We start from the raw sequence: 14,495 nt of genomic DNA on the forward strand, positions 1-14,495 counted from the left end.
TACAGCTTAAGGAAACACAGTTAAGCCCATGAATAATTCTTAACCAGTGTGCATCTCCACTTAAGGCAGGCAAAGGTATGCAAAGTGAACAGTCTAAGCAGCAGTGTCTTCATTCAGAGGAAGTATACCTGCAGCTTTGTGCAAAAGGATGTCAAACACTTAGATACCATGGAAACGTTAAGGTAATAAATATAGAAATCTGGGAAGACCATGATGGCACATTCCTCTCTAAAACATTATGTCTACCCACACTGCCACAAAGCATAGTTTACTGATTCACACTCCAAGTACATGTATATACACACACCAACCGCTGAGCATACAGACCTTCACAGAGGGAAATCCACAGGAATGAGAGAGAGAGAGAGAGAGAGAGAGAGAATGTGAGTGTGACAACAACATGCAATAAATATAGAAATGTACAATTCATCACTGTGTTTTGAAATTATAGCCATAACACTTAAACCTTACACATATTAGCATGAAACTGGTGCATTAGAATCACTTACCAACCTGTGTAAAAATAAAATTCTGTCATCATTTACTCACCCTTATGTCATTGAAACATCAATAACATTAAACCTCATTGGTTTCTATGTCATGACGTCAGTTCACGCAATGCGCAAGAACCAATAAGGTTTGCTGTTCCGTTTGCACCTGGTATTACAATGTGTCTCGAGTGATTCGATCTCATGTGGTAAGGTGAGCCACATCACTGTTTACACCTGGTTGCTTAAATGCGTCTCCTGTGACCACTTGTGTTCAGATTTAGAGGGAAGGATCTCTTTTTCATGATGTCATACATCAATCACTATGTCAGTGTGTTAATGCATAATATTAAAGTGCAACAAAGTCAGAAAAGACAAAGCGTGAAAAAGATGCCACAATGTTCCTCCCAGTCGAAATTTTATCTAAGCACAAACACAACATCAAGCAGAATTATCTGCTATTTTAGTGTTTTACCTGTATTAAAAGAGCTTCAGGTTTTTGTGATTCTTATCTTTGTTGATATCAGACACATTAAAGAAGATCCGTGAAGTTCTTATGATTGTGCATGTATCCGCATCTTCAAATTTTATGATCAGATGGTGTAGCGCGGAGGAGGGCCAGGCCGGAATGACGCACACCCGGACTCCAGCTGTCCTCAGCTGACAGCTTCACTGAATTCTACCTGCTCAACACCTGTTTCATGTACAACAGTAAAGAGAAGACTCAGAGGTGCAGGCCTTATGGGAAGAATTGCAAAGAAAAAGCTAGTTTTGAAACAGAAAAAAAAATAAATAAAGGTTAGAATGGGCAAAGAAACACAAACATTGGACAACAGATAATTGGAAAAGACTGTTATGGATCTTAACCCCATTGAGCTTTTGTGGGATCAGCTAGACTTTAAGGTGCTTGAGAAGTGCCCAGCAAGACATCAACATCTATAGCAAGTGTAAGTGCTACAGGAAGCGTAGGGTGAAATGTCACCTAAGTATCTGGACAAACTGACAGCCAGAATGCCAAGGATCTGCAAAGCTGTCATTGCTGTATGTGGAGGATTTTTTGATGAGAAATATTTGAAGTAGTTTGAGATTTTTTTTTAAATTGTAATAGTCATTTTTCACATTATTAATGTCCTGACTATACTTTGTGATCAGTTGAATGCCACTTTGGTGAATAAAATACCAATTTCTTTCCATAAGAGCAAAATCTGTACATTATTCAAAATTTTTGGCTGCCAGTGTAGATCAAACAACAAACTTAAATAATAATAGTAATAATATTATTTTTCAAAATGTGCTTTAACAAAAAATATTTTAGCAATATAGCAGCCTAGATTCAACTGCAATCCAGCCTCATGGGTGTGTGAGATAGAAAGAGAGAGAGAATGAATGAAGAGAGAAAAGAAAAAAAGAGAGTAAATAATACTCAATGCCTTCCAGTAAAACCTCTCCGATCGGGACACACATGCTTGGCCAGGCACCAACTCTCGTAGCTATTTAAAGCAGTTTCTCCATGTTTTTAGAGAGATAGCAACAGCCACTGACACAGATGTTGAAACGGGGATTTTCTTTCTCCCTCACTCTCAGTGCACCTGTGCACATTTTGTGCCAAATTCGCGTTGTGTCTAAATGGGAGGTCCAAACATACCACCCGCTTAAAGCATGAAAGCAAATATCACATTATTATTTATCATGAGCAGACTCTGGGGTGGGCGTTTTGGCTACGGCCCAGTATCTGAATGATGAGCGGGGTCAGGTGAACACTCAGGCTGGATTTATGTATGTAGAGTATTCACAAACACTAAGAGCCGTTAAACAAGCTGTCAGTATGGCTCAATATCACCACATTTACTTATCAGAGAACATTAAGCAGTGGAAGAGACCATGTTACCAGCCCATAGCATTACTAAGGATTACATTTAAAACAATCCATCCATCCATCCATCGTCAACCGCTTATCCTGTGTACAGGGTCGCGGGGGGCTGGAGCCTATCCCAGCTACATTTAAAACAATGATTAAAATAATTATTTTTTATTTTTAGTGGTGCTTGCTAAGGTATGGATCACTATTTTTATTACTTAAAAAATTGAAAACAATTTTTCTTGCTTATTATTTATTATTTATATTATTTCTAACCCTTAGTTAGGGATTTGAACAAACCGCTAACCCTAATTTTTAAATTTAGGCATGAAACTTGATCACACAGGAAAACGATCACTTTTATATATTCATGTACTCAGAAATCGACCCCATTCTGTTGAATAACTGACTGGGTTAGGTCAGTGGTTAATAAAATATGCATTCCTGTTGACTGTGTTAAATCATTAAATACAACTTGCTTTTGGCGCCACTCTTTGGACATTTTTCCCGGAAACTGGAGCTCACACGTGTCCATACCAGCATACTCTCATGACATTTACATGAGCATTGCAAAGTTTTTGCAAAAGTGAAATGACGTGCTTCATAACACGATTGGCTTCACTTTTCAAGTTACATTTTCACAAGGGGGTGCCAGAACCAAGCAAAATGAGGTTGTAATCAGACAAGGTTTTTATGGTCAATTTTAGATGGAGGTTTTAATAAAATGAACCTCCCTAATCTAAAACTTTACCTTTACCTTAACCAATAGTGTCCAAAAAGAGAAATTTCAGTTTAACAAAACAGACAACCTTACCCTTAACAACACCTAACCTTAACCGATAGTGTTTTAAAATGCAGAAGCAAAATGAAAAGCCCTTTTCTGCAGCAACCACGTCACTCTGTTCACTTCTATGTCTGTTTTGTGTCACGTGTCAGCTTGAGTTCTTGTCTAATTTTGAACCATGGTCCTCCGAGTCCAAAGTCCAACACTCTTTGAGGTGAGCTACCGTGCAAGCTAATCATATTGGAATAAGTGTATATATATATATATATATCTATATATATGTAGGTGGGTCTGCAATACAAGCGTATGTAATACCTAGTCCTCGTCCCCAGCGTAGAGCCCCCCACAGGATGTGGATAACCCCTGCCTCATGGCCTGGCATTTGGACCCTCCACTTTGAAGGTGTATGTGGCCACTATAGCGGCACACTATGGCACAGTGGACGGAAAGTGCTTGAGGAAGCATGACCTGAGGAAGCTGAATCCTCCTAGGCCACACTTAGTCCCCTCATGGAATCTCTCCATGGTCCTCCTGGGCCTTCGGAGAGCCCCATTTGAGCCACTAGATTCAGTCGAGCTGAAAGCCATCTCCATTAAGACAGCCCTCCTGATTATCCTAACCTCCATCAAGAGGGTTGGGGAACTGCAAGAGTTTTCTCTCAGCCACACATGCCTGGAGTTCGATTCAGTAGATTCTCACATGATCCATGTGACCGGCCCTTTGGGAATACGAGCACACTCTACGAGGAGTCTGGCATCCTCATGGGAACTGGCCAGGGGCATCTCTCTAGCAGATATCTGCAGGTCAGTGGGCTGGTCAACAACCAATACCTTCAAGACTTTTTGGTCTCTGGGTTGAGCCAGTTTCTTCCCTGCATTTTCAGGTACGAACAGGTAAGGTTACGGGACAGCTGGCCAGGTATACCGCTTGCGCGCAGTGCCTTTCCCCTCTGTGAGGCAAAGACGTGCGCTTCTTTCCCATGCGATTTCAAGAACCCGTGAATCCTGTATGCTTTCCTCCCTAACCCTGTGGCTGTGAATTTGGTTCACAGCCATACCCACTATGGGTACTAATATGGCCTGTACTGGGATGGGTGCTCCACAGGTCACGACTACTCCGGTAACCCCCTGTGATGTATTTTCTGTGGTACAGTCTCCCTGTCGGTAGACCCGTGTCTCCCTTGGGCAGAGCTTTCTCAGCCCCGGTTGCTGTGTTTGTAGAGCTCCTCCCCTTCATGGCAGGACCTACCAATGCGCCTCCTTCATGTGCGGCGGATGAGCCCACTTGTCGAATTGCCACATGTTGTCTCCTCTTCGGGCAGGATGTGGTCTTCGAGGGGTCTTTTCCCCCTGAAAGAATAGGAAAGAAAAAGAACACCTTCCCCGATGCGTATAATAGCGTTAAATGGCCATAGCCGAATCTAATACTCTGTGGAGAGAAAATATATAGAGAAAAGGCCGTGGCTGGCGCGGACTTCTCCCATGCTAGTTACATTGCTTCTCCCCCTCAGAGATGTGGGGAACTACATGACGTCTTGTTGGGCATTGGGGGAGGTTATGTGCAGACTAATGCACCTGCTATTACGCATGCAGCAGCTTGCTTGCTCCTTCATCGGCAGTTCACATAACATGTTTCAGCTGTTGTGTCCTTTTTCAAAAGGGAACCCTAGTGTCACTACATCAATACAACGTAAAGTGAGAGACAGAAGGGGAATGTCTCGGTTACTATTGTAATCTCCGTTCCCTGATGAAGTGAACGAGACATTGTGTCCCTCTTGCTACAATGCTGTAATATCCGCTGAAATGGCCGGGACCTTTTCTCGGCTCCTCAGCACAAAACCTGAATGAGTGGCCACATTCCAGCTTTATACCCGTATGTCCGGGGGAGTGGCATGCAAATTCCACTCGCCAATTCTCATTGGCCTTTTCTCAAAGATTGGAGGTGTTTGGAGCTCCCAAGAGCGATCCCTAGTGTCACTACATCGACACAATGTCTCATTCCCTCCATCAGGGAACGGAGGTTACAACAGGATCCGAGATGTTTTACATAACAGTTTAGTGTAAAAGAAAAAAAAACTCAACCAATCAGAGGTGGAAAGTAACGAATTAAAACTACTCTCGTTACAGTACTTGAGTAAAATTGTATAAATCTTTCTACTTTTCTAAGTATAAAATAAATAACAGTACTTTTACCTGAGGTGATTAAAAATGTATTCAACTTCGCTACAGATATTTTTCACGACAGTTACAAAGTACGAAAAGATACATAATGTTTCAGAATTTTTGGGAAGAGGAAAGTTATAAGTGTTACATCTGTTTATAAACTAAAATGCACTGTGTGCTCCGTGACAGAAGCCCGCAGGGCACAGCATCATGAGCACAGCAGCAGCTTGCATAAACTGCCGACGGTGTCCTCTCTTCTCTAGCTTCTTCAAGACTTTCTGCCCTGTCACTATACAATAACTGTAAAACTGTTGTTGTCTGCATATTTAATTTTATTCTGGAAAGGAGCCGTTCATTCAGGTACGAGGGAACCGTCTGAACATGTTTAATCACTGATCAAACTTCACTTGTTTTTAAGGTATGCAATGTTTTAACTGTGTCAAACATTAACACAATGTAGTTTGACATACAGTATATGTGCGAATATCTTTTTTAATTGCTACTATATGTCTAAAACAAACTTTTAAATACCTTAGAAAGATACAATGCCAATAGTGCTGGACATTAATGGGGGACCGAAATTGGCAGAACTAACACCAAAATTCAAAATAGGGGGCAAAAAATGCCCACGCATCTAGTTCCCGTGTTTTAATAGTAATATCTGATATAGTTACAATTACATACATTGCAATCTTCTTTTGACTTTTCACTGAACATTATATTTTTGTTCATCGCACCATCACATGCACAGATGGTTCTTTCAATTCGCATCAGTTTGGTATTGTACTCCCACTTTAAATTCCGTAACCATTCACCCCTCTTGTTCAAAATAAACTGTCCTAGTGGGTAACACTTTCGCTCACAGTGCTGTACTGTACTTCCCGGCCTTGTGCTGCTGTTTATCTGTCTGAGAAGCCTCACCCGCTAGAGACCAAAAATGTGCAAGGAATGGATGTGATATAAAGATGAGAAAATCACAAAACACAATGTAAACAAAGGGTACAATTAACTTAATAATAATAGGCCTATTGCAATATATTAAATAACCATAATGTTAATTAAGATTTTATTATTACAACTTTAAAACAATAATACATATTCAGAACAACCACTTTTAGTGTTTGAATTAATCATTTCTCTCACTAAACACTGTGTGAAATGTTTATTTTTTCCTTATTTTATTCAGTTGGCTTCTAGGAGTTGATAACTGTTTGCTTAATAATCTTATTCCATATCTGGATAATTGCTGCAATATCATAGAGGATAAATTTGCTCATCAATGAATTTGCATTATATTAGTTTTGTACAGTATGTAACTTAATAGCCAAAATACTTGGATATACGTGAATGAAAATTAACCTGAAATAGGAATGTGTTTCAGTCACAATGCACATTAGTTACTTTAGAGATATTTCAAATGTTACAAATTTCTATTTGTGACAATGTTCTTATGTTCTAAGGAGGAGGCGGGAACCAGCTGAACAGTCAATGCAAAACTTTAAAAACATACTGAACTCAAACATAACATAAACTGCAAAACAAACAAAGACGCACACACACAGCTTCGTACGTCTCACTCTCGCTCTATCACTGATGTCTATGGCATCCCCCTATCTCTCTCCTGCGGATTAGTGAACTCAATGCCAGGTGTGCATCATCACGGCCCGGCCACGCCCCCTCCTCGTCACACTCCTCCACCGCTAGATTCAGGCCAGGGAGACTTCCAGCCTGACTTTCTCTTCCTATTTCCTCTTGCATCCTTCCTCCAGCCGGCCTTCCACCCCGCCTGGGTAACTGAGAGAGATGAAGGTACGGAGAGGGAAGAGAGGAAGAGAGAGTAGGAGAGACAGAACGATAGAGAGGACAGCGGCTCCTCTGTCTCCTGGTGCCTTCTGCCGAACTGATCCAATACCACCGCACCATATCACCTCGGCGACCCTCCAACAGCGGCGAGGGCTATCCGACAGCGCATCCCTCCTCCCTCCTGGGCTTCGGCACCAATGCAACAAGGTTCTTAAGATGGGCAAGGAGGAGACAGTAACCAACTGAACAGTCAACTTAAAATTGTAATAACAAACTGAACAAACATAAAATAAATGGCAAACCAAACAATGACGCACTCACAGCTTTGTGCATCTCTCTTTCTCTAACTGGCGTCTAAGCCCCCCCTTATCTCTCTCCCGCTGATTATTCAACACAGCGCCAGGCCTGCATCATCATGGCCCAGCCACGCCCCCCCTCCTCATCACATTATTTAAATAAATGATGTGTTCTTAAAATGTTCTGTTTGTTCAAGAATCATCTTGCAGGTCTTTGGCATTTAGAAGCTGCTAGTTTAGGACATGTGAGGAGTCTGTTTCTCAAATAAGAGACTGTGATTGACTTGTCTTTTTGTTGTGTATCTGGCTGTCCACTTCCTTCTCTATCCTGGTGTAGAGTATGAACGGAAAATCATGAACTCATTAATTCTGAATGCAATGCACACATTTTTACAAACGGTCCTAAAACCCCCACACACTGTGACTCACCATCTAAATCACCAGGTAAAGCCAGCGAGTCTGGGAGTTAGAATGCTTTCTTGACGTTTTTACAACTCAAAGAGCCTCTCCAGAGACACTCGTGATATCGCCATCTACACACTGAAAATCTATACACACACGTTCCTACCATGTAAAACCCAGAAATGGCTTATTTCAAGGAAATATGTTTTATTCCCGTATGCTTGGGTATTTCTGCTGTTATATCAAACTAGTTAAGATTGTTTAGTTGTGTAGTTAAACTCTGAGGGCTTATATAAAGAATCTAAGAGTATATATTCACTTTTAAGTGTACCAAATACAAGTTTCTTGGTATCAAATTAAACCTTACGACTCGCCCTAGCTGAATATATATATATATAAGGTTACATTAAAATGTATTCTGCTATGTTTTACCATCTTTTGAGTGATTCAAACCACATCCAGGACCCTGTTGTAAATTAGGCAAATGACCAGCCTTGACAAGACAAAGGGAACCTTCTCGCGCCAGAACTGAGGAGCCTCATTGGGTCATTCCTCCCAAAGGAGGCGTGACCTCCCTACCTTAAAAGTCAGGATCTGGTGTGGAATCGCTCTCTTCCTCTCTTCTCTTAACTCTCTTGTCCTCTTTCTCTTGTCCTTTGTCCTTACATCTCTCTCTTACTTTCTCTTCTGAACCTCTTCAAGTTTTCTTCAACTTCTCTTCAAACTCTCGTCAGACATGTCTTTTTTTTATTTGCCGTTTATCTCAGTCTTTTTCTTGTCTTCGGACAAAGCTCAACACTCTACGTTTTTGGAGCAGTCCGATATCCTCCGGGTGAAAGGACTCTCTCTCAGTTTCAACCATTACGCCTAAGATGCTTTGAACTTCCTTACGAGCTGATATTATCAAAGTAAGTTAACGTGCTTTGATTAAGTAGGCTTATACTAAGAATAAACCTTCTGGAGTTTTGATCAAGAGTATCGAGCAAAGTGGTTTGCTGGACGAACTGATAGGTTGCGGTACGGGTTAATTCCATTAATGTGTTCTGAAAATTAATACAGCCTGTCTGCATGATGTATATTCCTAAATAATTATATTTCGTTGTGTTTAATTATCTATATATATCTGAAGCAGACTTTTGGGCTATATAACCCCTGTGTTGGGGCAATTTAGAATGTATTGTTACCTGGTTCAAACCGTATGATTAATCATTGATTACAATCATTAATATTAATTGTACCTTCCCCAAACCTGAACCAAGAAACCCTACACTGGTTAGATATTCTTTTTTCAAAACAGTAATGCATGGAATAGCCTTCATCTCTCTAAAACAATAGACTTTAGGAGAAAACAGAGTATCAGTAGAAATATGTTTCCTTTTGCCTAATTTTAAAACCAGAATTTGACTTGCAAGTGTAAAGCAACTTGTAAGAATGTAATACCTCAACAAATGGGGAAAAACCCACTGATTGTGATTTCCGCATGGTAGCGCAACCATTTTCAATTGTTCTAATAATAAGAACATTTTCTTGAGTACCAAATTAGCACTAAAGAATGTTTTTGTAATGAATAGCTGACACGGTATATGTTTGCCATCACGGGTAAAGAAAAAAATGGAATAAAAATGGATTTATGTTCTAAAAATGGAAGCGTATATACTATATATAATATAATTTTCATAAAGTAACTTGTAATTACTTGAGTAGTTTTAGTACTTATTTACTCCTACTTGAGTCATAATATTTCTCAATACTTCTAATTGTTCACAAGTGAATTATTTCTTCAGTAGACTTACTTTTACTTAAGAAAATTATTTACTCTTTCCATCACTGCAACCAATTATATGAAATATAATAATTTTGCAATGCTGATTTTGACAATATGTTTACATCTAAATCATATTTGTATAGATTTATGGGATAGTCTGTTCATTCAGGAATTCAGCACACACAGTTTCATATATGTTCTCACATACACAAAAACAAGCACACAGGCACCAGATGGATGACAGAGCAATAAAGCAGAAGGGAAAAATATATTTTGTTCTCCTTGCAGTGTATCTGCAAATCTATTAACAATGTCCTTACTCTCCTTCTTTTCTTCCCTCTCTCTCACTGCGCAGATGTTACAGACACATTACATTACACCTACACGTCATTACACTTAATGGCTCGTTCAGATGAAAGCGGAGTATGGAACTCATCTGTGACAAAACCCTAGAGTTGTATGTCTCTGTTTTTCTAAACGTCTTCTTCTCTGGTCCCCAGACTCCCACTGAACTCCCCGATTGGGCCGGTGAGTGGGGCCCGGGGCCAAACATATCCCAGTGTCCCTTCACTCCTCTTCATCCAAGTTTGAGATCCCAAGAACTAAAATACAAGCAGATAATCCAAAAGCAACATAATCATCTGTTTCTTTATCCTCTCTTGTTCTTCTTTATCCTCTATGTTTTATTATGTCTCTATTGCAAATCTTTTTTTTTATTTTTATTTTTTTTATAATGCTGACTGGTAGGCACTTTCATTATATTCATTGTGATATTAAAGGCATAGTGATTAATAAAAGCCCCAAAATGAAAATTCTTTAATCATTTACTTACCATCTTATTGCTCCTAACACATATGACTTTCTATTTTCTGAAATCTTCAAGAAAGAAGTTTCCACACTATGAAAGCATATAGTGACCAGGGGCTGAGACAAGCTCCAAATTGGTAATAAACATCATAAAAGTACCATCAATTCAGTCAATATTAAAGGAATAGTTCACCCAAAAAAAAAATTTGTTGATAATATACTCACCATCAGGCCATACAAGATGGATCTGAGTTTGTTTCTTCATCGAAACAGTTTAAGATTTTTAGGTTCCCTATCTGTCACTCACTCAATGCTGTGTCGATGAGACACATTCAGATTTCTTCTTTGGAGCCGAGCGGACACATTCACTGAGCTGAATTCTTCCTGCCGTTCCATTCATCTCTCATCTGCCGAAAGTTGCTGGTTCTACGGCGCATTACAGGAGTTCTCCCCCTCACACACTACGGTTGTGTCGAGCAACAGTGCTTGACAGTGCTGTTCTTCAGCAGTGCAGCAGATCCCTTCCTTATATATATATATATCCTATATATATATCAATAAATTATTTAATATTTCTCTAAAAGAGTGGCACAAACGAAAGCGTCTTTTTCAAGATGCCCTTTCGTTTGTGTGTAATTCCTGGTTGCGGTTGATTTCTCTCCACTTCTGACTGCCACGATGCTACCCATGCGGAGTCAGCATTTGTGGATGGTTCGTGCTCTCATTGCGATGACATGACCATGGCTACGTTGCGGTCGCTGCTAGCCTTCGTAAGAGGGAAGCCACCCCAGCGGTTCACCGACTCGGTCCTTCTACCTATGAGTATGAGGAGGGGTCGGTTAGCACTGGGGGGACATGGGGACATCAATGGGACCCTCCCAGCTGGGTATTCCCCCTCAGACCTCCCATTCCCCGTCACACTCGTATGCTCTGACCGAGCACTGGAGTGAGGTTGCCGGGCCGTCTTACGCCGGCTTACGTTCAGGGCTCGTGACGAAGATGAGTTGTCGATCGTGGCATCGGAGAGCGGGCTCGTCATGTCTATCACCGAGGACTCGGCTGGAATCCCACCCCCGGGTGCGGTAGCTCAGTTGCAGGCTGACGCGGAGCTGGCGGCAGGCTTGCCCAGGAGGATGGAACCCTCCTTCCCACTCCTTGTTTTCATTCGACTTTTGTTTTTCGCATGCCCGATGGGCTGCGGTCCCCACATTTTCCATAAAAGGGAAGTTTCCTTATTCCTTGGGCTCTATTTCCGGTCTCCCCAGCCACCGGCTCTCTTTGGCAGGTGCGGCTCCCCGTAGCCGGACCCCCCCGCTTCCGCGCGCCAAGCCGTGGCACAAACCCGCCCCTGATGTGATGGTTTCGAGGATGAAGATCTTCCTCCCCCATCCCAGGCTGTTCGCCAGGCGCCCGCCCAGGTTCAACGCTGTACGCTTCACTGAGCTGAGATGAGGAAGGGATTTTACAGCCCCATACATCATCGTACCCAAAATAGGCGGAAAAGCCTGCAAATTCTGAACCAGGCCTTGCACAGATTCCCGTTCAAGATGCTCATGCAGAGACGCATTTTAGTGAGCGTCCAGCATCAGGATTGGTTTGCGGCGGTAGACCTGAAGGACGTGTACTTTCATGTCTCGATTCTTCCTCTACACAGACCCTTTCTCTGGTTTGACTTGTTGTGTGCACACAGGGACCTGGTACTCAGGCACCTCAGCCATTTGGAGCTTTGGGTCAACTGGGAAAAAAGCAAGCTCACCCCGATTCAGAGCATCTCTTTTCTCAGTATGGAGTTAGACTCAGTCTCGATGACAGTGCGCCTCACCAATGAGCACGCACAGTTGGTGCTGCACTGTCTGCATGCATTCAGACAGAAAACACTGGTCCCACTGAAATCCTTTCAGAGGCTCCTGGGGCAATTGGCATCCTCAGCAATGGTCATGCCTCTTGGGTTGATGCATGTGAGACCACTCCAGCACTGGCTACAGACCCGAGTCGAGAGACAAGCATGGTGCCACGGCACATACCGCATTCTCGTCACGCAGGCTTTTCGCTGTCTGTTCAGCCCCTGGTCAGAACTAGCATTCCAACGGGCAGGAGTTCCCCTTGGCCAGATCTCCAGGCATGTCGTGGTTGTGACAGATGCCTCCCAGTGTGGCTGGGGCGCCGTGTGCAATGGGCACTCAGTTGCTGGCCCTTGGACCGACCCACGACTGTCTTGGCACATAAACTGCCTCGAGTTGCTGGCGGTACTATTTGCCCTGAGGAGGCTATTGCCGTTGATCCAAGACAAACATGTGTTGGTCTGGAAGGACAACACAGCGACGATCGCGTTACAACTCGTCGAATGTCACAACTCCACCCTCAGCTGGACCATCTGAGGGTGGAGTCTCCACTCTCCCCTGAGCGTAAACTGTCGCGAAAGCGCGTCCGCTGTGCTGTTGAGGTGGCCTGGGATGTGAGTGGCCCGCAGTGACTTGAGGCGCTGCTGACTCCAAAGGAGGAGACAACGGATGAGTTGTGACATTCGACGAGAGCATAAACGCTATTGTCGCTGTGTTGTCCTTCCAGACCAACACATGTTTGCCCTGGATCAACGGCAATAGCCTCCTCAGGGCAAGTAGTACTGCCAGCAACTTGAGGCAGTTGATGTGCCAAGACAGTCGCGGGTCAGTCCAAGGGCCAGCAACTGAGTGCCCATTGCACACGGCGCCCCTTATATGGCCCCCAGCTGAACAATGACACAATGTTGAGTATGTAACAGATAGGTTACTGATGTAACCTCCATTCCCTGATGGAGGAAACGAGACGTTGTGTCCCTTTTGCCACAACACTGAACCAACTGCTGAAATGGCCGGGTCTTTGGCTCGGCTCCGCAGTGTGAAACCTGAATGTGGGTTTTCTGCGTCACTCCTTTATACCCGTATGTCCGGGGAGTGGCATGCAAATTCCACACGCCAATTCCCATTGGCCTTTTCTCAAAAGATCAGAGATGTCTGGGCTCCCAATGGTGACCCCTAGTGAAAACTCATCGACACAAAATCTTGTTCCCTCCATCAGGGATCGGAGGTTACATCAGTAACTGAGATTATTTCATTTCAGGCCTCCTCCTTTAAACAATGCAAGTGAATGTACTACATTTTTTAATTGTCCAAAATGCATATTAGGGTGCATCAAAATAATCCAAAATAATTCCTTTAATTGTGTTCTATAGTCCATGTCTTCTGAAGACATATGATAGCTTTGTGTGAGAATCATCCAAAACCATGGCTTAAATCTCATTCACACCAGCACATATTTAAACTTGGTATGTCAACACGCATCATGTTAGGTTTGATGTCAATGATGCCAAATGATGGAGCATCTAATAATAATTAGAGAAATACAAGTGAAGCCTTTTTGGTGGTTTGAAAGCCTTTCATGAACTTGTCATGAACCGTTTGAACCTCCTTTATATACAACTTTACTTTGCCCATAAACCACAGTGTATTTGAGACACTTCGCTCTGTTAGTGCAAAGCAATTGGCCTCCACACTTGCTGGTAAGTTTCTGAAATGTTGGATGGGAGGGGAAGAGTCATTTATATTCATGAGTAAAGTGATAACTGACTGGTCAGAGAAAATACCCAACCTCTTAACCTAACCCTAACAAATCAGGCACAGCTTTCCTCTTTAATATGAATGATTCTTCCATTGCCATCCTACATTTCGAAAATCCACCACAATTATAGGATTATCCACGAACAAAGCCATCAAATGAACACAACATCACATTCCATAGATCAGAGAGATCCCCACGAGCCATTAGAGAGTCATAAAAATGAATCCATGGCACCTAAATTGCTGAAGGAGACCTTCTCTTAATTATAACTATAATCTTTAATCCAGTATGATTCATCTCATTCTACTAAGAATGGTACCCGTTCAACTGGATCTTATACCCCGACAAGCAGGTTTCTCATAACATGTAATGTATTATCCATGTTGTAAAACCAATGAATTAACCAGCATGATTTGTAACCAGGGATTTTCATGTTTTTTACTTACACGTATAATATTCCTGAAAGAATGCTTGTTTACATAGAGAATGTTGATGACAATTAATGTCATGTCTCTTGTACTGTTGCCAAGATA

Source organism: Xyrauchen texanus, chromosome 26 (assembly GCF_025860055.1).
Source record: "Xyrauchen texanus isolate HMW12.3.18 chromosome 26, RBS_HiC_50CHRs, whole genome shotgun sequence".
Taxonomy (NCBI): Eukaryota; Metazoa; Chordata; class Actinopteri; order Cypriniformes; family Catostomidae; genus Xyrauchen; species Xyrauchen texanus.